Source organism: Schistocerca serialis, chromosome 7 (assembly GCF_023864345.2).
Source record: "Schistocerca serialis cubense isolate TAMUIC-IGC-003099 chromosome 7, iqSchSeri2.2, whole genome shotgun sequence".
Lineage (NCBI taxonomy): Eukaryota > Metazoa > Arthropoda > Insecta > Orthoptera > Acrididae > Schistocerca > Schistocerca serialis.
Window position 1 is genome coordinate 91,432,948 of NC_064644.1, and position 24,174 is coordinate 91,457,121.

At 43.3% G+C, this 24,174-nt stretch overlaps 1 protein-coding gene across 1 annotated transcript in view; it reads left to right on the forward strand.

Annotated features, from left to right (window-relative positions):
• The window catches only part of LOC126412906 (uncharacterized), a 660,163-nt gene that overhangs the window by 99,711 nt on the left and 536,278 nt on the right, over nt 1-24,174 (forward strand). The window lies entirely within an intron of this gene.

Sequence of the window (24,174 nt, forward strand, 5' to 3'; positions counted from 1 at the left end):
GTGTAATGGCTATAAGGGCAGATATTTTTATGGGTGGTTCCTTAATAGGTATGTAGATCAGTATGTTGGTCGTCTTTTCCTTGCACTGACCAGTCTTTCTTCAAACACATAATGTAGTTTACTACCTGATGTTTCCTCCACTGTCGTAAATGCACCAATAAGTTAACTACATGTGTCAGTATAGACTAACCCTCTTGCATCAATTCATCCACACTTCATCACTTGACCTGCTGCCCAGGGGAAAATAAGCATTAATTGCCACATTTACTTGGAGGTACTAAGCAACCTAAAAACACATGACTCCTAATAGCTATAATTATTAGTCTTCAAATGAAGTAACTACTGATGTAATGTTACTCAGTGCACTGTCCTTAGTCACCAATTATAATGACCGCACTTTCACCTGTTACGCCCTGCTTATAAAATCATACTCCTCCAAATTCAGTAATTTGTCTATGGAATAGAAGGAATTTGCAAGCAGATATGACCTCAATTGGCATTTGAAGCTGGTCTGCGACAAAGCAAGGCTGCGTGATGAATAAAGAAGATCCCTGACACCTCACAGTGCAGTTGCCAACTTTCAACTGCGAAGCGCAAATGGCTGCATTCGAAAACAGCAGCCATCTGCAGAGCTATGACAACACTGAGCCTTTGCCATAGAAACGTTTACAAAATCGCGTTACGTTATTCCGGAAGTACGCAAAGACGCCGTGCCCAGCCCACTACAAATGTCAGAGATAGACTTACGCTGTCTCAACTACAGAGTTGTATGTACAAATGGTAGCGTTGTTTTCAAACTGTTCAAATGGCTCTGAGCACTATGGGACTTAACATCTGAGCTCATCAGTCCCCTAGAACTTAGAACTAATTAAACCTAACGACATCACAAACGTCCGTGCCCCAGGCAGGATTCGAACCTGCGACCGTAGCAGTCGCGCGGTTCCGGACTGAAGCGCCTAGAACCGCTCGGCCACCGCGGCCGGCTTTCAAACTGTACTTTACTGCTCAGAACAAACTCTATAAGGAAATAAATGTACTGTGAAGGTGTTGTCAGTATGCACAACTGTTTAAAGTGCTGTCTATAAGAGCTTCTAGAGTGGACCTCATACATTTGCCTTATTACTCACTTCTTTGAAACAAAAAATTTTCTTCCTTAGTGACAAATTCCTCCAAAATTGCTGTAAGACATCAGTGAATGAAACCAGAAAAAGCAAGTGACTTTTTGACATTTTCGTCTTCAAAGGCTGATTCTATTCGTAACACCAAGACTGCAGCGATTAGTTATCTAAGAAGATCTGCAAAACGTTGGCTTCTGTTTCGGGTGCTAATATCAACCCAAAAGAATTTAGAATATGCTGACTCATACTCCGATTTACCCTCATGCGTTATTTCTTACGGTATGGCATGTCGTAGATAATTACATTGTGTTCTATCTAAATTCAGTTATAGTCCTTCTGTAGCTAAACAATTATTACGTTTCACCAAAATATTTACATTTTCAAGTGTTGCAGTAACTCCATGAAGCAATGAGATATATTTTTGGTTCCTAGAAATATCAAGGAAGATCATTTATAAATAACAAGAACAAGAGTAGACACTACATCGTTCTCTGTTCCGCGCCTGTAGAATTTATTCACGATGCTGAAGATGTTGTTTCATTGTGTACATTCCATACGTTCTTGGATGCAACATTGTGCTCCATTTTTCTTAAATATGGTTAGAACCAGTTACTGCTAACATGATAAACAGAACTTGAACAAAGTCTCAACAACTGTTAATTAATTATTAATTCACAAGACCGGTTTATCATCTTCAGGTGATAAATAGTGTCACATGGATTAGCACACGAGACACCCCCAGCGTTCTTATTCACAGAATCCAACCTTATGAAGAGGGGATGTAGTCAACAAATAATAGCCGACGGAGCATTTATGCAGACAGTACAGGGGATGAGGCACTACAGACTCTTCAGAAACGAGAATGAATATATCAAACAGTAGGAGACCACAATAATATTGTCACACTCTCCAATTGGTTTTTGCTAGTGAAAAGCACTGGAGGAAGATTTCTAGCCAAAAAGGGCACAAAAATTAAACAGGTTGGGAAACTAGCATGTCGTATTTTATAGAAGACTGCACTGTCAGGAACACACTTCGAGAAGGATTAAAACGATCCAATAAATTTTCATGTGACGGACGACTCAGTAGTATGTGATGGACCACGAAGAGAAGCAGTAGCTACATTCCACTTGAGTTCCGCAATCAATTTATTTGTTTGCCGGTAGGTGCTTACACTGTTGGTACACCTTTAAATCCCAACGGCACATTACTGTGGCATTCCACTAGACGAGCTAAATCAAAGTGGCGCAACTCATTGGTACAATTGAGAAGGCTAAGAAAATTCGCTTTCCGCACTGGATGCGGGACAACGCTGCAACAGTTCATGCTGAGTTGGTGAGGAAGTGTACGACAACAATGAAACTTCTTATGACACAGTGGTTAGATGGTGTAGATGATTCCACTGTGGCCAGACAAGTCAGAATTGCGGAGTACGAAGTGACAGACCATCTCTATGTGAAGTAGCGGGAATCGAGAGCGCCTGAAGTGCGAAGATCGGAACCTCGCAATCGAGGCGATATTAGAAATCAGTCTAGGATCAGCTTTCAACGTCTTGGACGACATTTCAAATATAATATCTCGCTGGGTTCCGCGACTGCTGACACACATTCAAATAGCCCCCCAAAATGAGGGAGCGCTCGGAGATGTTACATCTTCGTCAATACAGGCCAACACAGATGTCTGTTTTAGTCGCCTTGTCACCATTGACGAGTGCTGGGGGTGTCACAACGACCGCGAGACAAAGTACCAAAGGAAGCAGCGCTTTCACCTTATTCCCGTCCTTCATACGAGGTGCTTTGTTTTTGTGCTGCCATGGTGTGGTGCTAACAGCTGACGCTCATCAGAAGTGAATCGTGACTGGTGCATGCTAACGAAATATAATGACTTGATTACGGAAAGCTGTGAAGACGAAGCCTCGCGGGAAGCTGTCAGAGCGAGTGTTTCTACTCCATGGCAACGCCCCAGTTCACTCTGCACAGCACACATTCACAAATGCCTTTTCTCTTGCCTACACATATATCCACCCACCCCCATTTTTCCCTTAATCTCTTGACACATTACCTACTAACTTCACCTTTTTTCTATGGTGATGAAACCCATGCATGGCAGGCATTTTCAGAGTTAGTTACTTAGTTAGTTTCATACGCAATGCCTCATTTGTACGATAAATCGTAATGGTGTTGAAGGACTCATTTTACATTCACATCACAAATTAATTTGTAACTATGTCTACATGCTGAACACATGTAAGTTTTATTTTCTTCTTTTTAATTATATGGATTTCAGTTAGTAATTCCTACTCAGCAACTGTTACACATTACAATAGTTCTCCTAGGAGTTGTCAAGGAGAAACTTTTGCAGTTTACTTTCAAATTTTACTTTGATATCTATCAGATTTTTATATCATTGGGAAAGTTATCCAAAATTTTAGATACAGCATTGCGCACCGCTTTTTGTGCTAATGTCAACCTTTACGTGAAGTAATGAGAGCTATTGTTCCTTCTGATATCGTAATTATGTACATCGTTTCTTTTGAACTACAGAGGACTGTTTACTACAGTCTTCATGAGAGAGTAAATATACTGTGAAGCAATAATCAGAATGCCCAACTCCTTAAACACATGTCAGCAAGATGACCATAGGTGAGCACCATGTATTATTCTCTCAGCAAGTTTTTGAGCAATGAAGACTTTCTTTCCTAAAGAACATTATTCCATACGACATTACTCAATGAAAACATACAAAATATCTCAACATACTGATTTGTCTCTCCCCAAGAATTGCAATGATTCTAAGTGCAAATCTAGCAGACCTATGTTGTTCTAGGAGTTCCAAACTATGCTTATTGATTCAAATTCTCATCAATATAGACGCCTAAGAATTTTGAAGTTTCCACCCTATTTATTATTTCCTCACCATATGTTACATTTATCGTCGCTGCAGTACCTCTAGATGTGCAGAACTGGATATGCTGTGGCTTTTTAAAACTGACATTGAGACCATTTGCACAAAATGAGTCAACGATACTTTTAAGGACATTTTTTATCATTTCTTATGTTTCTGTGTGTATTCTTGGACTCATTACAAGATAAGTGTCACCTGCAGGAAAAACTAATTCTGTTTGTTCTTCATTAGATGGAAGATCTGGTCTTTTACATGGTTGGGGGGGAGGGGGCAGTAGTGGGCCGAAGACTGGGCCTTGTGGAACTCCATTAGTGCTCTCTCTCTCTCTCTCTCTCTCTCTCTCTCTCTCTCTCTCTCTCTCTCTCTCTCTCTCTCTTCCTCACTCTCTCATCCGAATAATGTCTCCAGACACTGAATCTTTGCATGCCGGAGAAATGCGTTTACTCCGTGACATATACGTGCTCCATGTTAAGCGGATCGCTTAGGGGGAAAATTAGCAATCAACGGGAACTGTGTTACGAGAGACGCTAACGTTAATATGTATATGATTCTGACACAAATAACTGTCTTTTATTAGACTCCACTTCTACAGTAGATTGGAACTGAATTATTTGACCACTACAGGAAGAGGTAAAGAAACCATTCGTGTATATTTCAGCAAGAACATATTTTTATGTTAAAAGGTAATTCTACCAGTCTCAATTATTTCTAGATGTTTAATTTGTGGAAAGTGGATTTTTGCTAAGCTTCTAAATAGGAGCTTCGGACATTTGGTTAGTGATGTTTGCTGGTGAATCTGAAAAGCACGGTTAAGGAAATATGGGGAGCATTTTTCTACCATTAAGAGAAACCTGCTTTGCAGCTACGCATCGTATAACTAAATTCGAACTGAATAGCACCGAATAATTATCCAAGGATTCTATATAAGTGCCTATTTATGAACACTAAGTTCACAGTTGACCGGAGATCATACACGGCTGCTTCTGCATTACGGGATCGACGAGTTTCGGTAACTGCAGTTTTACTACTATTCACGGGTTACAGTTTTATTTCAGAACATTGCATTACTCAGTTTCGGCTAAGACATAACGATTAAATCTTGTGTTCTGAGAAACTTTGACAATATAATACAGAACCATTAGACCTCGGCACAAAATTAACGAGAATAATTTCACTTAGTTATGAGATTAATTTTTATCGGTGAAGAAGTAGTAGCCACAGGACATTACAATTACACATCCTTAGTAATCCAGTGTTTAATTACTTCAGACAATAATTAGTTGTATCTTTAATATATCACATACATTACATTCATACAAACGCTTGTACAAGCTACCGTCACAGGTAGGTATGTTGGAAAGTATCAGTCATGTTAAATTCACGTGTAACTTTCAGGAGATTAAATCCATTTCTGGCGAAATATTTACGTTGAGAATAATGTGTTGAACTGTGTCTGCCAGCCGCGGTGGTCGAGCGGTTCTAGGCGCTTCAGTCCGGAGCCGCGCGACTGCTACGGTTGCAGGTTCGAATCCTGCCTCAGGCATGGATAAGTGTGATGTCCTTAGGATAGTTAGGTTTAAGTAGTTCTATGTTCTAGGGGACTGATGACCTCGGATGTTAAATACCATAATGCTCAGAGTCATTTGAACCATTTTTTGAACTGTGTCTGCCTAGATGTTTTCACTTCAGTCTCAAAGCTAAACCGATTTTCCACAAACTTGAATTATGTTTATTTGGCGGCAGTGTGGTACAGTATTCTATGCCTTCTACTAACACCCAAAAAACGCGTTTTCGAACTTAGGTTAGCTCTGTGCAGGCTGATGGAGCTCACGAATAAGCTAGACAACCTCAACATTTGATATACGAAACGTACGTGTCATGCAAACATATTCTGTGTTTTGTAAACCTTGATCAGACGGGCATCAGCTGTATAGGTTTCCTGTAGGAAAGGGGGAACCAATTGCTCGCTTTTCGAAAGACTAAATATTGACTGTACTGATAAGTACGGAAAGTTGAGCTAATTTGTAGAAGAAAATTCTTCTTCCATTCTTAAACTTATCCAACTATAGTCAATAAGTGTCGTCAAAGTTTTTTTCTTTAGAGAAACACCTTCGAAAAACCGCCCATGGCCGGGATATTTGTCCACGTGGAGGTTTCTCATCTAGTAATCCCACGGAAGACATGCAGGTTTCACAATACTGAACGCTTATGTACCAGGAAAAGTATGCCACATTCGCTCAACAATATTCCCGAAGTACCAGTAACGGTCGAGCGAGTACTGCGAAGTTTCGAAAGTGGCAGTCCTCTTTTCTTGGTTCGTTGTTGAAACGTGCCGAGCATTTGGTGACAACGTGCTTCGTTTAGACATAGCAGCACCATGAAACCTTCTTAAGATGTGTTCATGTTACGTATTAATTACTTTTATGATCTTCGAAATCGTTGTTTGCCAGCTACACAAAAGTATAGGTAGCTCCATAAACATTGATTAGCGTTAGAAATCCGACATAACTTTTCTTTAGCCTCCAGTATCATTCGATTTTTCGTACATATAGAAAGGTCACCATGTCTAACTTTGGATGCTCACAAAGAGTGTTTACTGCTAGTTTCCAAAGACCAGTTGACACGTAGTTACTGGTGGCGCAACTTTTAAAATGATGTGTGCTATTTGCAACGGAGCATGAGAAAAACATCAATATAAATTACAGCTAAACATACGCATGTACTGGTCTGAGCTCAGCAAAAACTCAAAGTTAGGCCACATTTCTTTTGATCTGAGGAATATATAGCAAGAACCAAAACAAAGAAACAAAAAATAAGCGCCTATATTGATCCAACGTAAATGACGTAGCTTAAATAAGACTGCCCTGGAAGCGTGAAAGCTTTTTCTCTAGTTGACCCATATGGTTACTACGCTAGTATGGAGCCACAGAAATCAAAAGCACAATTTCAACAGAAAAGAGGAAGGACAGAAATTAGACTAGCTATGGACCCAAGTGATAAACAAAATAATCATCGCCAACTCTTCCCTCTACAACCTCCATAGTATACGTCGGTCCGACTCCGCGGTCTTTTCTAGAGGGTGAACATTACAAAAACCGAGAAACTGCAGGGACGTATTCCAGACTGAACATGGGGAATGAAAGGTCTTATAAACATGTGTCATGAAACGCGTCGTTGCCACGGTTGATGGTGATGACGAATGAAAGTTCCTCTAACCACGTGCCGTGTGTTGCTTGTTTGTTACAAGCTGCGTGATAGACGCAGCGTACTTAAGTTAAAGAATGGCTCGGTATTCATGTCGGGAACAAGCTGAAATGGTATGTACAGCCAAGCACATTGAAACGGTCTAGAGGCTGCATGGCTATACTAAAACAAATGGTGTTACAGACACCTACGACATCACACAACTTTGCAAGCCGCCTCCCCGGACGTTCGACTGCCTGAAAGGACACACGACCACACAAACGCCCAAAATGGGCTTGAAATGTTGTGTGATGCGGTTGGTGTCTGTGAGAGTACCTGTTCTGGTGTAGCCGTACTGCCTCTCAACCGTTTCCACAAGCTTGGCCTTACATAAACACCATCTCGGCTTGTTCAAGACATGAATAACGGGCCATTCTTCTGCTTACAGTACGCTGCATCGATCACACAGCCAGCAACACGAACACATGGCACGTGGTCCGAGGAACTATCATTCGTCAGCGCCATCTACCGTGGCAACGATGCATTTACGGACACATGTCCCTTTCTTTCCATTAAGGAATCCATCGTTGCAATTTGTCGGTTTTTTTAACGTTCACTCTGTATATGTAGTCTCTGTTCTTTTGGGCACGTCCGGAAGAGGAGACACACTTATCTATAATTAAGGCGAGAGGCCAAAGACTCACGTCAGGCTTTAACTCTTACGGGAATTTTCAAAATGCCGCGAGTATTGAGAATAATGGGCAAGAGGTTTGTGGATAAGTTGGCAATTTGGGTCTGACAAGAGGAGTGGTAGGGTAATTCGTGCAGTTGCGATGACGACTTGGTCACGATGGCTTAGTGACCAGAGCAGTCAGTCGCGAGACTTGTCTGCCATTCCCATTGTTAAAGCTGGGAACAATTTAAACGTCTTTCAAGAGGTGTCTTTCTATGACTCGACAAGTGATTTAATGTGCGTTTGAAGTACTGAATAGTAAATGGAGATTATTGCAAAAAATATTGAAATTGATTAGCCTGATAATGTTGACATTATACTCAAGTATGTATGATGGTTGCACAACATCATAACTGACAAGGAGGGAGTAGAGCCTGCAGCTAAGTTTAGCTGCCAGCTAACACCGTTGACAAAAAGATACGCTTCTGTCGCGAACAACCGCGGTGTAAGTGCAGAGTATTCCATCCGAAATAAATCTGACGTTCTTTTGCTCAAGGGAAGTGCACATATGAAAGCGTTTTAAGTACTTTAGAGAATACTAGTTGCATAGGGTGGCTCAAGATATCCTCCTGAATTTTGATTTTGAATACAATTTCTAGAGTTCTTGAGTTTTTTAAACAGTTTTATTGAATAGAGTGCTTGCAATCTGTCTTTCATGTACAAAAAGAGCAAACAATTCAATAGAAAAATACCACAAAATGTACTTTTTCCAAGATCTGTACTATCTCTGTCATCACACCACACTAAGACAATTTGATAAACGTAAGTAAGACAGCATTATCGACCGCCTTTAGGTACTTCTCAATTTTATGTCTGAATAAAAGTTCTAAAATGTTTTAAACAGTCTTACTGAATGTACATTGTACATCACATATCATATATTCAACAAACCTAATCATACAGCTGTATGTTTTACGCTACGTTATGATTAGCGCTTCCACACCCACGTCCTCTATGATTTTTAATTATATTTTCCTCTGTAGTTACATTGGGGACATCTCCACTCCTACACATTCTACAGTGATCTGTTCTTACTGACGAGTCTTGCAAGCTTCTCAGCGTTCATATTTGGAAATTTGAGTGCGAAACACGTCCAGACACAAGAAACAACAGGCGCTTGTTTGCACCGACTACTTCCGGCCAGTCTCGTTTCACTGGGATACGTCCGTCAATCGGCCGTGTACAGTCGTAAGCGGCCGACTTGGTCGTATGCTGTGGACGAATGCCATTGTCACGGTGTGTCTTGGGGTTGGCCGCGTGCGGTTGCATACGGCTGTCCAACTAGTCGGACAAAAACAGTTCCAGAGAGCGCTCGGCGCTATGAAGCAGTGTGGTGACGTCACGCGGAAAAATATAAAAATATAGACACTACAGCTTCCTGAGCTTCTTTTGAGTATCTAATATATTTCAGACTAGTTAATGTCTCTGTAGTCCAAAGCAGTGGACCACGGCCTTAGGCCCATAAACAAAATATCAGCAAAACTGCAATTAAAATTTATTCCATTCCATTCTCGCCGGCTGGTACAGGAACCGTTTTTACTTACATTCATATTTCTATGGGCGCGAAACGTACCTATTGCGTCATGCACAACAGATACCGTGTTTATACACTTTGTGATCAAAAGTATCCGGACACCTGGCTGAAAATTACTTACAAGTTCGTGGCGCCCTCAATTGGTAATGCTCGCATTCAATATGGTGTTGGGCCACCCTTAGCCTTGATGACACCTTCCACTCTCGCTGGCATACGTTCAATCAGGTGCTGGGAGGTTTCTTGGGGAATGGCAGCCCATTCTTCACGGAGTGCTGCACTGAGGAGAGGTATCGATGTCGGTCGGTGAAGCTGGCACGAAGTCGGCGTTCCAAAACATCCCAAAAGTCTTCTTGCACGCCAGTCCATTACAGGTATGTTGTTGTCGTGTAACCACTCCTTCAGAGGCGTGAATTATGAACAGGTGCTCGATCGTGTTGAAAGATACAATCGCCATCCCCGAAGTGATCTCAACAGTGGGAAGCAAGAAGGTGCTTAAAACATCAATGTAGGACTGTGTTGTGATAGTGCCACGCAAAACAACAAAGGGTGCAAGCCTCCTCCATGGAAAACACGAACACACCATAACACCACCGCCTCCGAATTTTACTGTTGGCATTACACACACGCTGGCAGTTGATGTTCACGGTCTCTGTCAGTCAACATACGACTTCGGTCTGTACGCTTTTGTGCTGTACGTGTCCCTTCACTCTTCCACCTTCACTATCACATAGGAAACAGTGGACCTAGGGATGTTTACGAGTGTGGAAATTTCGCGTACAGACGTATGACACAAATGACACCCAGCCACCTGACGACCTTCCAAGTCCGTGAGTTCCTCAGAGCGCCCCATTCTGCTCTCTTACACAGTCTAATTATTTCTGAGGTAGCTGATATGAAGCACCTGGCAGTAGGTGGCAGCACAATGCACCTAATATGAAAATTATGTTTTTGGGGGTGTCCGAATACTTTTGATCACAGTGTACATTGCGTACGCTCTACTACCGCAATTTTTATACACTACTGTCCATTACAATTGCAACACCAAGAGAAATGCAGATGATAAACGGGTCTTCATTGGAAAAATATATTATACTAGAACTGACGTAATTACATTTTCACGGAATTTGGGTGCATAGATTCTGAGAAATCAGTACCCAGAACAACCACCTCTGGCCGTAATAACTGCCTTGATACGCTTGGACATTGAGTCAAACAGAGCTTGGATGGCGTGTAAGACACAGCTGCCCATGCAGCTTCAACACGATACCACAGTTCAACAAGAGTAGTGACTGGCGTATTGTGACGAGCCAGTTGCTCGGCCACCACTGACCACACGTCTTCAATTGGTGAGAAATCTGGAGAATGTGCTGGCCAGGGCAGCAGTCGAACATTTTCTGTATCCAGAAATGCCCGTACAGGACCTGCAACATGCGGTCGTGCACTATCCTGCTGATTATGTAGGGTTTCGCAGGGATCGAATGAAGGGTAGAGCCACGGGTCGTAACACATCTGAAATGTAGCGTCCACTGTTCAAAGTGCCGTCAATGCGAACAAGAGGTGACCGAGACGTGTAACCAATGGCACCCCATACCATCACGCCGGGTGATACGCCAGTATGGCGATGACGAAAACACGGTTCTAATGTGCGTTCACCGCAATGTCGCTAAACTCGGATGCGACCATCATGATGCTGTAAACAGAACTTGAATTCATCCGAAAAAATGACGCTTTACCATTCGTGCACCCAGGTTCGTCGTTGAGTACACCATCGCAGGCGCTCCTGTCTGTGATGCAGCGTCAAAGGTAACCGCAGCCACGGTGTCCGAGCTGATAGTCCATGCTGCTGCAAACGTCGTCGAACTCTTCGTGCAGATGGTCGTTGTCTTGCAAACGTCCCCATCTGTTGACTCAGGGATCGGGACGTGGCTGCACGATCCGTTACAGCCATGCGGATAAGATGCCTATCATCTCTACTGCTAGTGATACGAGCCCGTTGGAATCCAGCACAGCGTTCCGTATTACCCTCCTGAACCCACCTATTTCATATTCTGAGTCCATATTCTGCTAACAGTCATTGGATCTCGACCAACGCGAGCAGCAGCGTCGCGATATGATCAACCGAAATCGCGATAGGCCAGAATCCGACCTTTATCAAAGGCGGAAATGTGATGGTACGCATTTCTCCTCCTTACACGAGGCATCACAGCAACGTTTCACCAGGCAAAGCCGGTCAACTGCTGTTTGTGTATGAGAAATCGGTTGGAAACTTTCGTCATGTCAGCACGTTGTAGGTGTCGCCACCGGTGCCAACCTTGTGTGAATGCTCTGAAAAGCTAATCATTTGCATATAACAGCATCTTCTTCCTGTCGGTTAAATTTGCGTCTGTAGCACCTCATCTTCGTGGTGTAGCAATTTTAATTGCCAGTAGTGTATATACATAGCCGCTATACCATGACTTCTCTCACCTCAGTGTATAAATCTATAAGCTTCATTAATAGTGTTTGACGGAAGCGGGTAAAAGGGGAAGCACTGTCTGGCGTATGTATAGTTTCTCGGTACACGGTAGCACACTGCGGCACCACGGATGGCGCATTGCGTAGCGTGGGAGACAGCCACTCTCCCACAGCATCAACAGAGGTACAAAACTGCCTTTAAGACTGAACTGCGTATTGCATCGCCGTAAGTGCACCTGTAAAGCCGTTGGCGTGCTGTGTGGTGGCGACATTCAGCACTGCAAGATGCAGAGTTATTGACGTAACGGGGACCTGGTGGGCTGTCACGCTGCCCGTCACTGTTGCTGAGGACCGCAGGGCGGGGCCCTCCCTGCAAGGGCGCGAGCACGCACTCCAGCCGCATTGTCCCTCCCCGTCAGCCTTTACACGTAACCATTGATCGGCGTCAGAGTGGCGAACTCCTCAGGCGCCGTAGCACCAGCTTCTGGAGTGGTTTCCATCGAGGATCCAAACCCTGGAACTAATTTCCATGACGGTCCGTTAATTCAATTTGTTATGAACAAACAGTACTCTAACTGAGGTAAATAACAATCAAATAACCTAACTACCGAAATGCACTTGAATGCAGCGTTTGTGTATAGTAATAACAACAGGACCAGGTGCACAAAGTATAGCAATGTAATGAAGGTACATTATAATTGCTGTTGTTTGTACGATAATTATCTGTTTTTCGAACACGGTGAAATTTATTCTTGAAGAGCAAAAATGGAATGAGCTCCAAGTACGAGGTGCATTCAACTTCTAAGGCCAACGACTTTTTTTCTCCGGACTGGAAAGAGATAGAAACATGCGTATTGTTTTAAAATGAGGCCGCTTTCATTGCCAATACGTCCCAGAGATGGCAGCACCGTACGGCAGATGTAATTTTACCACCAGCGGCGAGAATGAGAACTGTTTTAAATACTTAAAATGGCGACGTTTTCCTTACTTGAACAGCGTGCAATCATTCGTTTTCTGAATTTGCGTGGTGTGAAACCAATTGAAATTTATCGACAGTTGAAGGAGATATGTGGTGATGGAGTTACGGATGTGTCGAAAGTGCGTTCGTGGGTGCGACAGTTTAATGAAGGCAGAACATCGTGTGACAACAAACCGAAACAACCTCGGGCTCGCACAAGCCGATCTGACGACATGATCGAGAAAGTGGAGAGAATTGTTTTGGGGGATCGCCGAATGATTGTTGAACAGATCACCTCCAGAGTTGGCATTTCTGTGGGTTCTGTGCACACAATCCTGCATGACGACCTGAAAATGCGAAAAGTGTCATCCAAGTGGGTGCCACGAATGCTGACGGACGACCACATGGCTGCCCGTGTTGCATGTTGCCAAGCAATGTTGACGCGCAACGACAGCATGAATGGGACTTTCTTTTCGTCGGTTCTGACAATGGATGAGACGTGGATGCCATTTTTCAATCCAGAAACAAAGCGCCAGTCAGCTCAATGGAAGCACACAGATTCACTGCCACCAAAAAAATTTCGGGTAACTGCCAGTGCTGAAAAAATGATGGTGTCCATGTTCTGGGACAGCGAGGGCGTAATCCTTACCCATTGCGTTCCAAACGGCACTACGGTAACAGGTGCATCCTACGAAAATGTTTTGAATAACAAATTCCTTCCTGCACTGCAACAAAAACGTCCGGGAAGTACTGCGCGTGTGCTGTTTCACCAAGACAACGCACCCGCACATCGAGCTAACGTTGCGGAACAGTTTCTTCGTGATAACAACTTTGAAGTGATTCCTCATGCTCCCTACTCACCTGACCTGGCTCCTAGTGACTTTTGGCATTTTCCAACAACGAAAGACACTCTCCGTGGCCGCACATTCACCAGCCGTGCTGCTATTGCCTCAGCGATTTTCCAGTGGTCAAAACAGACTCCTAAAGAAGCCATCGCCGCTGCCGTGGAATCATGGCGTCAGCGTTGTAAAAATTGTGTACGTCTGCAGGGCGATTACGTCGAGAAGCAACGCCAGTTTCATCCATTTCGGGTGAGTAGTTAATTTAAAAAAAATCGGAGGCCTTAGAACTTGAATGCACCTCGTACCATTTTTTCACAAAACGCGATTGCAGTGCTGTTGTGTTCTCGGTCTCTGTTGTATGTCCTTAGACTTGGTAAAGGAGCAAACCATGGGAAAATATTTCAAACATGCGTTAGTATCTACATCTACATATCTACATACATACTCCGCAATCCACCATACGGTGCGTGGCGGAGGGTACCTCGTACCACAACTAGCATCTTCTCTCCCTGTTCCACACCCAAACACAACCAGGGAAAAATGACTGCCTATATGCCTCTTTACGAGCCCTAATTTCTCTTATTTTATCTTTGTGGTCTTCCCGCGAAATGTAAGTTGGCGGCAGTAAAGTTGTACTGCAGTCAGCCTCAAATGCTGGTTCTCTAAATTTCCTCAGTAGTGATTCACGAAAAGAACGCCTCCTATCCTCTAGAGACTCCCACCCGAGTTCCTGAAGCATTTCCGTAACACTCGTGTGATGATCAAACCTACCAGTAACAAATATAGCAGCCCGCCTCTGAATTGCTTCTATGTCCTCCCTCAATCCGACCTGATAGGGATCCCAAACGCTCGAGCAGTACTCAAGAATAGGTCGTATTAGTGTTTTATAAGTGGTCTCCTTTACAGATGAACCACATCTTCCCAAAATTCTACCAATGAACCGAAGACGGCTATCCGGCTTCCCCACAACTTCCATTACATGCTTGTCCCACTTCATATCGCTCTGCAATGTTACGCCGAAATTTTTAATCGACGTGACTGTGTCAAGCGCTACACTACTAATGGAGTATTCAAACATTACGGGATTCTTTTTCCTATTCATCTGCATTAATTTACACCAATCACAAATCCTGTCCAAGTCATCTTGTATCCTCCTACAGTCACTCAACGACAACACCTTCCCGTACACCACAGCATCATCAGCAAACAGGCGCACATTGCTATCCACCCTATCCAAAAGATCATTTATGTAGATAGAAAACAACAGCGGACCTACCACACTTCCCTGGGGCACTCCAGATGATACCCTCACCTCCGATGAACACTCACCATCGAGCCACTCACATACTTGGGAACCAATCACATATGCTCGTACCTTAGTTAGGAGTCTGCAGTGGGGCACCGAGTCAAACGCTTTCCGGAAGTCAAGGAATATGGCATCCGTCTGATATCCTTCATCCATGGTTCGCAAGATAACATAAAAAAAATCATAAGATTCCGAGACAATAGACAACAGACAATACAGCAAGAGCTTAACTCTTTAGAATGATAATTCCAATCACATATGATGGTTATAGAAGAGTAAAGACTCAGTGTTTGCCGCTTCTGCCCTTCGAGTGACCTTGTTTCTTTTTTAGACTGAAGTCGCATAATACACAACATATCCAATTTGTCTCACGTAATTCTGGTTCTGCTGACATTCAACTTTCCTCCAGCGGTGGCGTAATTAGCGAATCACGCTAACACTAGATTTCTGGGGGAAAGGGCATTTTAGGTGCAGTCGGGGAAGGTGCATACTTATTACCTCTTCCAGAAGATGAATTTAGACTGCTTCTACTACTTTGAGATTTTTTCCCACAGTCAGGATGAGATGGAAACACGAATCAGGGCACATTTTTAGCTCTGATATGAACCATCAAAGCCGCACATCTTGTTAATTCACAAGGTTGATGTGTCTCTATATGTAACAAGTTGGGGATCGTATTCCAGCGCCACAGCAAATGTCGTCAGTTGTGAGATTTGTAGTGGGATAACATTCACAGAACAGAAGATCGTAATCAGGCAAAGCAAAACTTTAGAAGTGGATGTAGAAACTGACTATTTGGAATTCGTGAACATAATTTTGTAACCTAATAACGATCACTTTTTATTACTTTGTCTCGCCTCTTGAATCTGTGCTCATCAGAGACAGGGGTACAGTCAGGAGTGCACCAGGGAAGCGTGATAGGACCGCTGTTATTTTCTGCATACATAAATGAGCTGGTGGATACAGTAAACAATGGTCTGCGGCCGTCTGCTGATGATGCTGTGGAATATGGGAAGATGTCGTCGTTGAGTAACTGCAGGAGGATACAAAATTTCTAGTTCGTGTGATGATGAATGGCGGCTGACTCTAAATGTAGGACGATGTAAGTTAATGCGGATGTGTAGGAAAAATAAGGCCATAGCTTCGAATACAGTAGGTAGTGCTGTGTGGCACAGTCACGTCGGTAAATTATCCAGGTGTAACGTTGCAGAGCAGTGTGAAGTGGAGTGAGTATGTAAGGACTATAGTAACGAAAGCGAATGGTCTTCGGTTTTATGGAAGAATTTTAGGACATCTCATATACGATACTAAACTAAACGAAACCAGAATATGGGAAGAGGAGAAAATTCCTCAACAATTGAAAGAGGGTATCATATGTCCCATATATCAGAAAGGAGATAAGATGGAGTGTGGCAATTACAGAGGGATCACAATACTCAATTTGGGATATAAAATACTCTCTAATATACTATTCGACAGAATACTCCCAATCATACACAGGGAGACGGGGCCGTACCAATGCGGATTCCTTCCTGGAAAGTCAACCATAGATCAAATATTTACCTTAAGACAAATCCTGGAAAAAACAAACGAATACGGAGTTGGCACGCATCACCTCTTTATAGATTTCAAAGCAGCTTATGATAGCATAAATAGAGAGCAGTTATATCAAGCTCTAGATGAACTGGGAATCTCTAGAACGTTGGTAAGGCTGGTGAGAATGACAATGAGCGAAACACAAGGTAGTGTAAGAATAGGAGGAATGATGTCCAACACATTGAGTATTAAAAATGGAGTGCGACAAGGGGATGCATTGGCATGCCTTTTCTTTAATGCTTCCCTGGAGAAGGTGATGAGAAACGCAAACCTTCTGAACAGAGGAACGATCTTCTATAAATCCGTGCAGATACTGGCCTAAGCAGATGACATAGATATAATAGCAAGAACCCAAAAAGCAATGGAAGAGACATTTATAGCTCTTGAGAAGGCCAGTAGGAACATGGGGTTAATTATTAATGAACAAAAAACAAAATATATGGCAGCTGGAAAAGCACATAGAGAAAATATGCCAAATGCAATAACAATGGGCAATTATACATTTGAGAGAGTTGAACATTTAAAGTATCTGGGCTCGACAGTTACACATCTATATGATACCTGCTTTGAAATTAAGCAGAGGTTAATACTGGCCAACAGAGCCTATTTTGCCCTAACAAGATTTCTATCCTCAAGGCTCCTGACTCGTACCACGAAATTAACTATGTATAAATCACATATACGACCAGTGCTTGCATATGCCTCTGAAGCCTGGACATTAACAACTAAAGATTTTGAAACACTGGATGCATTTGAAAGAAAGGTACTTAGACGAATTATCGACCAAGTCTGTGAAAGAGGAAGATGGAGGAGGAGATATAACCATGAGTTGTATACCATATACAAAGACCAACCCATCAGAAGGATAGTGAAATCATCCAGACTGAGGTCGGTGCGACATGTGGCTCGCATGAATGATACAGAAGTACCAAAAAAGAATATTACAAGGAAAGCCAGGAGGGCAGAGAGGACGTGGTCGACTAAGAGCCAAATGGGAAGATGAAGTAATCCAAGATCTTAGGAAGATGGGGTATAGAAACTGGAGAGAATTGGCAAAGGACCGAGAGAGATGGAAGGAAACTGTAGAAGAGGCCATGGCTCATCATGAGCTGTAGAGCCAAGAAAGAAGAAGAAGACACGTCCACAGTTGCTGCAGAGTAACTCTAGCTACACTCTACTGAGTTTAAACACTTCCGCTGGCCACCAAACTCCCCAGACATGAACATTGATGAGCATATCTGGGATGCCTTGCAACGTGCTGCTCAGAAGAGATCTCCACCCCCTCGTACTCTTACGGATTTATGGCCAGCCGTGGAGGATTCATTGTGTCAGTTCCCTCCAGCACTACTTCAGACATTAGTGGAGTCCATTCTACGTCGTGTTGCCGCACTTCCTCGCGATCGTGGAGGTCCTAAACGATATTAGGCGGATGTACCAGTTTCGTTGGCTCTTCAGTGTACAACACGACGTACTGTGCTACGTGCAGTTCCGACACGAAACAAACGCAATATGCAAGTTTCTCCATTTACCTCTTGGACAAGTGGAATAGAAATTATTGATTCAAAATTTACGCAGGATTGGTCTGTGTGTATTCCTGACGCATTTCAAGATGTAACAAATAGTTTTCTGAGAACGTTATTCTCTTTTGTTATCTGCAGGCCTATTTGTCGTAACTTCACAGAAAAAGTTCTTTCTGTGGTATTTGTAACTAAAAAGTCAACTTCGATACTCTCTGCGAGAAGGGTACCACGCTCACCTATCTGGGGTACCACGCTCACCTAGCTGGTGTTCTGTATCTTACTTATTTAGTGCCAAAACACGCACATTCTGCCGTCTCGACTGCTGAGTGTCCATGCTGCCTTCCAATACGCTGTATGAATCACATCGCTCCTTTACATGACGGGCACGTAATTTCCCATTGCTGATGCGACTGTCTTCTGGCTGTAAACCAAGAAGTGGCACGTCTGGTGGCGGGAGTGGTGAAACTGGCAGCAGCTTTCGCTGTCATCCCCCATATATTATATGATTCTCACTTAAGCAGAAAACAGTAATACACAACGATAAATTAAGTCGAGTCGGAAGGAAAAGATGATCAAAATCAGATTATTCAGTCTAAGTAACAGCGGAAGTAAGAAATCGTCTTACATTTACAACAGGACGGTAAAAAGAAATGGAAAGAACAGACTTGATGTACACACAGATTTTGCAAAATGTGATGATAGTGAAACGTTGGAAGAACAAGACGCTAGAGCCAGGAGAACTCTATCGTTGTTGCAAAAGTCACTAGGAAATAGCGCAACTTTGAAGTTAAGAGCAGTTATAACTTAAATTATGTTTACTCACTATGGGTGATGCAGAACAAGTGAATGCTTATTAAATGAATATAACTGCAGGTAGCTGTGCCTACTAATAGGTACTGTTATTGTGTCTAGAAATCCTGCATAGTAGGTTCGCTAGACAAACAATCAAACAACTAGTATTAAGTTTTATTACAAATTTATACAAATACTTGTACAGCTGTGTCGGAAGCAAGGGGCTGCATACGAAATCAACTTAACTGCAGTGCCTGCTATTCCCTAGCTCTGCTATGAACAGATTCTAATGAAGAGGTTACGCTGCGTCGGCTAACGAAGTGGCTGACGTTGAAACTGCTATAGAAGTGGGCTGCCACCAGTCGGGCGCGGCGCTTATGTCGTCTTCACCTAGGTGCAACTGCTGTCGCATTGTCGTCCTGGAGGGAGGTCCGGTCAGAGTGCTATTGGCTGACCTCTTCTCACAGCCTTCTCTTTTCTGTCGTTCCCAACAGGCGTGTCGGCGCTGACTTAAAGCCGTAACAGTTACTATATGTTTTCAACGAACTAGTTTTCTTACCATATAAAATTGCTACACCACAAAGATGCCGTACTACAGACGCGAAATTTAACCGACAGGAAGAAGATTCTATCGTATGCAAATGATTAGCTTTCCAGAGCATTCACACAAGGTTGGCGCCGGTGGAGACACTTACAAAGTGCTGACATGAGGAAAGCTTCCAACCGATTTCTCATACACAAACAGCAGTTGACCGGCGATGCCTGGTGAAACGTTGTTGTGATGCCTCGTGTGAGGAGGAGAAATGCGTACCATCACGTTTCCGACTTTGATAAAGGTTGGATTGTAGCCTATCGCGATTGCGGTTTATCGCATCTCGCGACGTTGCTGCTCGAGTTGGTCGAGATCCAATGACTGGTAGCAGAATATGGAAGCGGTGGGTTCAGGAGGGTAATACGGAACGCCGTGCTCGATCCCGACGGCCTCGTATCACTAGCAGTCGAGATGACAGGCATCTTATCCACGTCAACAGATGGAGACGTTTGCAAGACAACAAGCATCTGCACGAACAGTTCAACGACGTTTGCAGCAGCATGGACTATCAGCTCGGAGATCATGGCTGCGGTTACCATTGACGCTGCATCACAGACAGGGGCGCCTGCGATAGTGTACTCAACGACGAACCTGGGTGCACGAATGGCAAAGCGTCATTTTTTCGGATGAATCCAGGTTCTGTTTACGGCATCATGATGGTCGCATCCGTGTTTGGCGACATCGCGGTGAGCGCACATTGGAAGCGTGTATTCGTCACCGCCATACTGGCGTATCACCCGGCGTGATTGTATGGGGTGCCATTGATTACACGTCTCGGTCACCTCTTGTTCGCATTGACGGTACATTGAACAGTAGACGTTACATTTCAGATGTTTTACGACCCGTGGCTCTACTCTTCATTCGATCCCTGCGAAACCCTACATTTCAGCAGGATAATGTGCGGGCTTTCTGGATACACAAAATGTTCGACTGCTGACCTGGCCAGCACATTCTCCAGATCTCTCACCAATTGAAAACGTCTGGTCAATGGTGGCCGATCTACTGGCTCGTCACAATACGCCAGCCACTACTCTTGATGAACTGAGGTATCGTGTTGAAGCTGCATGGGCAGCTGTACCTGTACACGCCATCCAAGCTCTGTTTGACTGAATGCCCAGGCGTATCAAGGCTGTTATTATGGCCAGAGGTGGTTGTTCTGGGTACTGATTTCTCAGCATCTATGCATCCAGATTGCGTGAAAATGTAATCACATGTCAGTTCTAGTATTATATATTTGTCCAATGAATACTCGTTTATCAACTGCGTTTCTTCTTGGTGTAGCAATTTTAATGGTCAATAGTGTAAGAAGCAACATTTGTAGAATTCTCGGGTGTCCGTCCTGTTGACGTCTTAATTGTTCCAGAATATTTCACCAAAAAGACTCGTTGCCGTCTTCACTTGTCTTCGGATTTCAACCATCACTAAATATCGTTCAATTATTAGCATGTCATCCGACCGAACACCTGAGAAACACGCCAAGGAAACGTCATATCGCATATCAAGGAACAGCATACTAAGATATGGAGCACTGGGGATAGCAGAAGCTTATGAACTAATGGTAGGGCGCTTTCGAATGTTAAGAGTTAACCACACAGTCATGCTTAACGTCCGTGTTGCAGAGTCTGCCACTGGAGTTAGATGAACGTTCACGCGATGCCTTCGCGTGAAGTAGACGAACCTGTAAAGAAACGCGCTGCTATTCTTTTGGTTTTTTCTAGTTCTTCTATCAATCTTATCTGAAGAACACTACTCAGCTATCAGTCGAACGAGGTTTTTGTAAGCTACCTCATCCATGAGCGTATTGCACTCCTTGAAAACACTTCCAATGAACCGCAGTCATGTGCCTCTCCTACTATTAACGTAATGTGGTTGCTTCACTTTAAATCGCTCCGCACGCACACTCTCATGTATTTCATGGATCGCATTGCTTCTATTTGTTCTGCAATAGTGTAATCGTTCAGAAACTCGTATTTTCACCTATTAATGGGTAGTGCGTTTCATTCCTTTGCGTCGAAATTCAACTTGCAGTCTCTTCGATCTTATCGTTGTCTTTCTCCGTTTCGCTACACTTTTAGTGTGTCCTGCCACTTTCCTAAATAGAGCAGCTTGGTCCGCGAACGATATCATGGACCTTGTGATTAACCTTGCATGTACTGTCACGTTCCTACAACAGTTCGTTTCAGTCACATTTATGCATCTTGGTGTTGTTATCACACATCCTAGCAAAGCTACCGCTGCTACGCTATGTCTGGCACACCAAATTTCGATAAGAAAATTATAGGAAGGAAACATCCTCTATAATTCAATGTTTCACTGGATGTGTCACACTGAAACATTGTTCTTTTCCGGACTGTAAAGTTTTCGACACTCAGCTAAAGAGATGATGTGTCTCCATGGCCCACCGAATCTACAGTTTCGATTACAAATAGTTGTCACTATTAATGTGGCGTATGGAACATAGCAAGAGATGTCTAGAGATTCCTGACAGTATCACTGAGACAATCTTATGTAATTTCAGATTAATGTTTTGTTCTGTGAAGCAACATTTGTGCTTCAGGTAGCACCAGACAGCAGCGTGTGTAAAGGCCTCACATTGCTAGGACGGCGTTAGTCAGTAACTTTTCACTGACAACTGTAGCTCCTCTCATGTAGAACTGCCGCAACAGATTTGTTCACTTATTGTTGTAGTCCTCACTTGAACAGAACGTTGCGGCTTATAATCACCTTGAAATAGCATCTCAGATTGAGCAGCCTGAGAAAGTGTTCCATAAACATAGAGATAGTACATTCTTTCAAACTCAACGATGCGTGCAGAATAAGCCAGCATACGGACGTATTCTTATCGCGATGTTCTTTATCATGGTGGGTTTGTACACTTTCAAAATTTAGGAATACACAGCGCGTTATTCCGGTTCAGAATATGCCATTGTGGGCACAATATGAGAAAAGATGAAATCGGAAGCGTCAGTTTTCGTTATAATTAAAAATGTAATTTTTTCTGAACAGCACGAGAAGACGTCTTAGCTTTGTAAACGTTCCATTTATTGCGATGTAAGAGCGCTATACCTGGCCCCAGCTGTTGCAAATAACATTCGCCACAGGACGTTAATCTGCTGCCCTCTTCCGTGACCTGGAACACCGATTTAGACCGTGGGGAGGCAGTGACGTCTATTTCTGGCGAACTACATTAAGTCAGTTTATTGTGGATGGGTCATCGCCCGACTTCTATCGATTGCACGCTCCAGGGTTTTTCCGACAGCAGCGGAAGCTCGCCGACATTAGACGTGTAAGGAGAGTGGCTGAAGAAACTTGTGAGCTTCCAAATCCACCGTCCCCAAACTCTATCTTCCCACACGTACAACATTTCAAGAATCTTATCGGCCGCGTATTTAATTAAAGATAGGTTGGTTGCTTTGGGGGAGGGGACCCAGCGAGGTCATCGGTCCCATCGGATTAGGGAACGATGGGGAAGGACGTTGGGCGTGTCCTTTCCAAGGAACCCTCCCGGTATTTGCCTGTAGCGATTTAGGGAAATCACGGACGCGGGTTTGAATCGTCGCCCTCACGAATTCGAGTCCAGCTGCTAACCACTCTGCCAGCTTGCTCTGTTTTAAATAAAGGTTATGGGGCTTAATGCATCTGGGGGATAGACCTGACACACAGGTAAACAACAATAGTAACTCAATAATCATTCAGATTATCAAATAATGCTTGTCAAAATGTACAAAGCATGACTGCTGAATGAGCCAAGTTGCACAACATCCAGCAGGATATATTATAGGATCCTGCAGACACCAGCTGTATAAAACCAATGAAGTAAACCGTAGAAGCCCATTCATGTACATACTTCTACCGTATTGCTAACGCGCCGATGTGGTGTAAGCAGCCCATGGAGGGTATCGATACACTCATTTGGGTGTACCTAATTTTATTATGACAACCCACCACTTCCGTTTGACTCCTAAACTGGGTAAATCCCCGAAAGCTGGGACTCCATAATTGTGCATCTACATTATAAAAATACAGTTATTTTATTTGTATTCTTAACAGACAGACCTGAAGGTGTGTCTTTACCGACGTGAAATCGGTAGTTGCGAATAAAGCACATCATACAGCTATGCGTTTTCTGGAAACTCCTCATACTTCCTGACTTTTTAATAGTTATAGTTCTCATGATAATCTGAATGGCTATTGAGTGTTGAGTGTTATTATTGTTATTCACAGTGACTCTGAACTATGGCTGCCGTCCACAAAAAGGTGTCTGTACACTGGCAAAAAACAGTGATGTTACGTATCACTCTGGAAAAATGATGTGTAGTTCTACGTTTCCTTTCATGACCAATTATACTCCCTAACGAGTACTGGCCATTAAAACTGCTACAACACGAAGATAATGTGCTACAAAAGCGAAATTTAACCGACAGGAAGAAGATGCTATGATATGCAAATGATTAGCTTTTAAGAGCATTCACACAAGGTTAGCGCCGGTGGGAATACCTACAACGCGCTGACATGAGGAAAGTTTCCAACCAATTTCTCATACACAAACAGCAGTTGACTGCCGTTGCCTGGTGATACGGTTCTGATGCCTCGTGTATGGAGGAGAAATGCGTACCATCACGTTTCCGACATTGATAAAGGT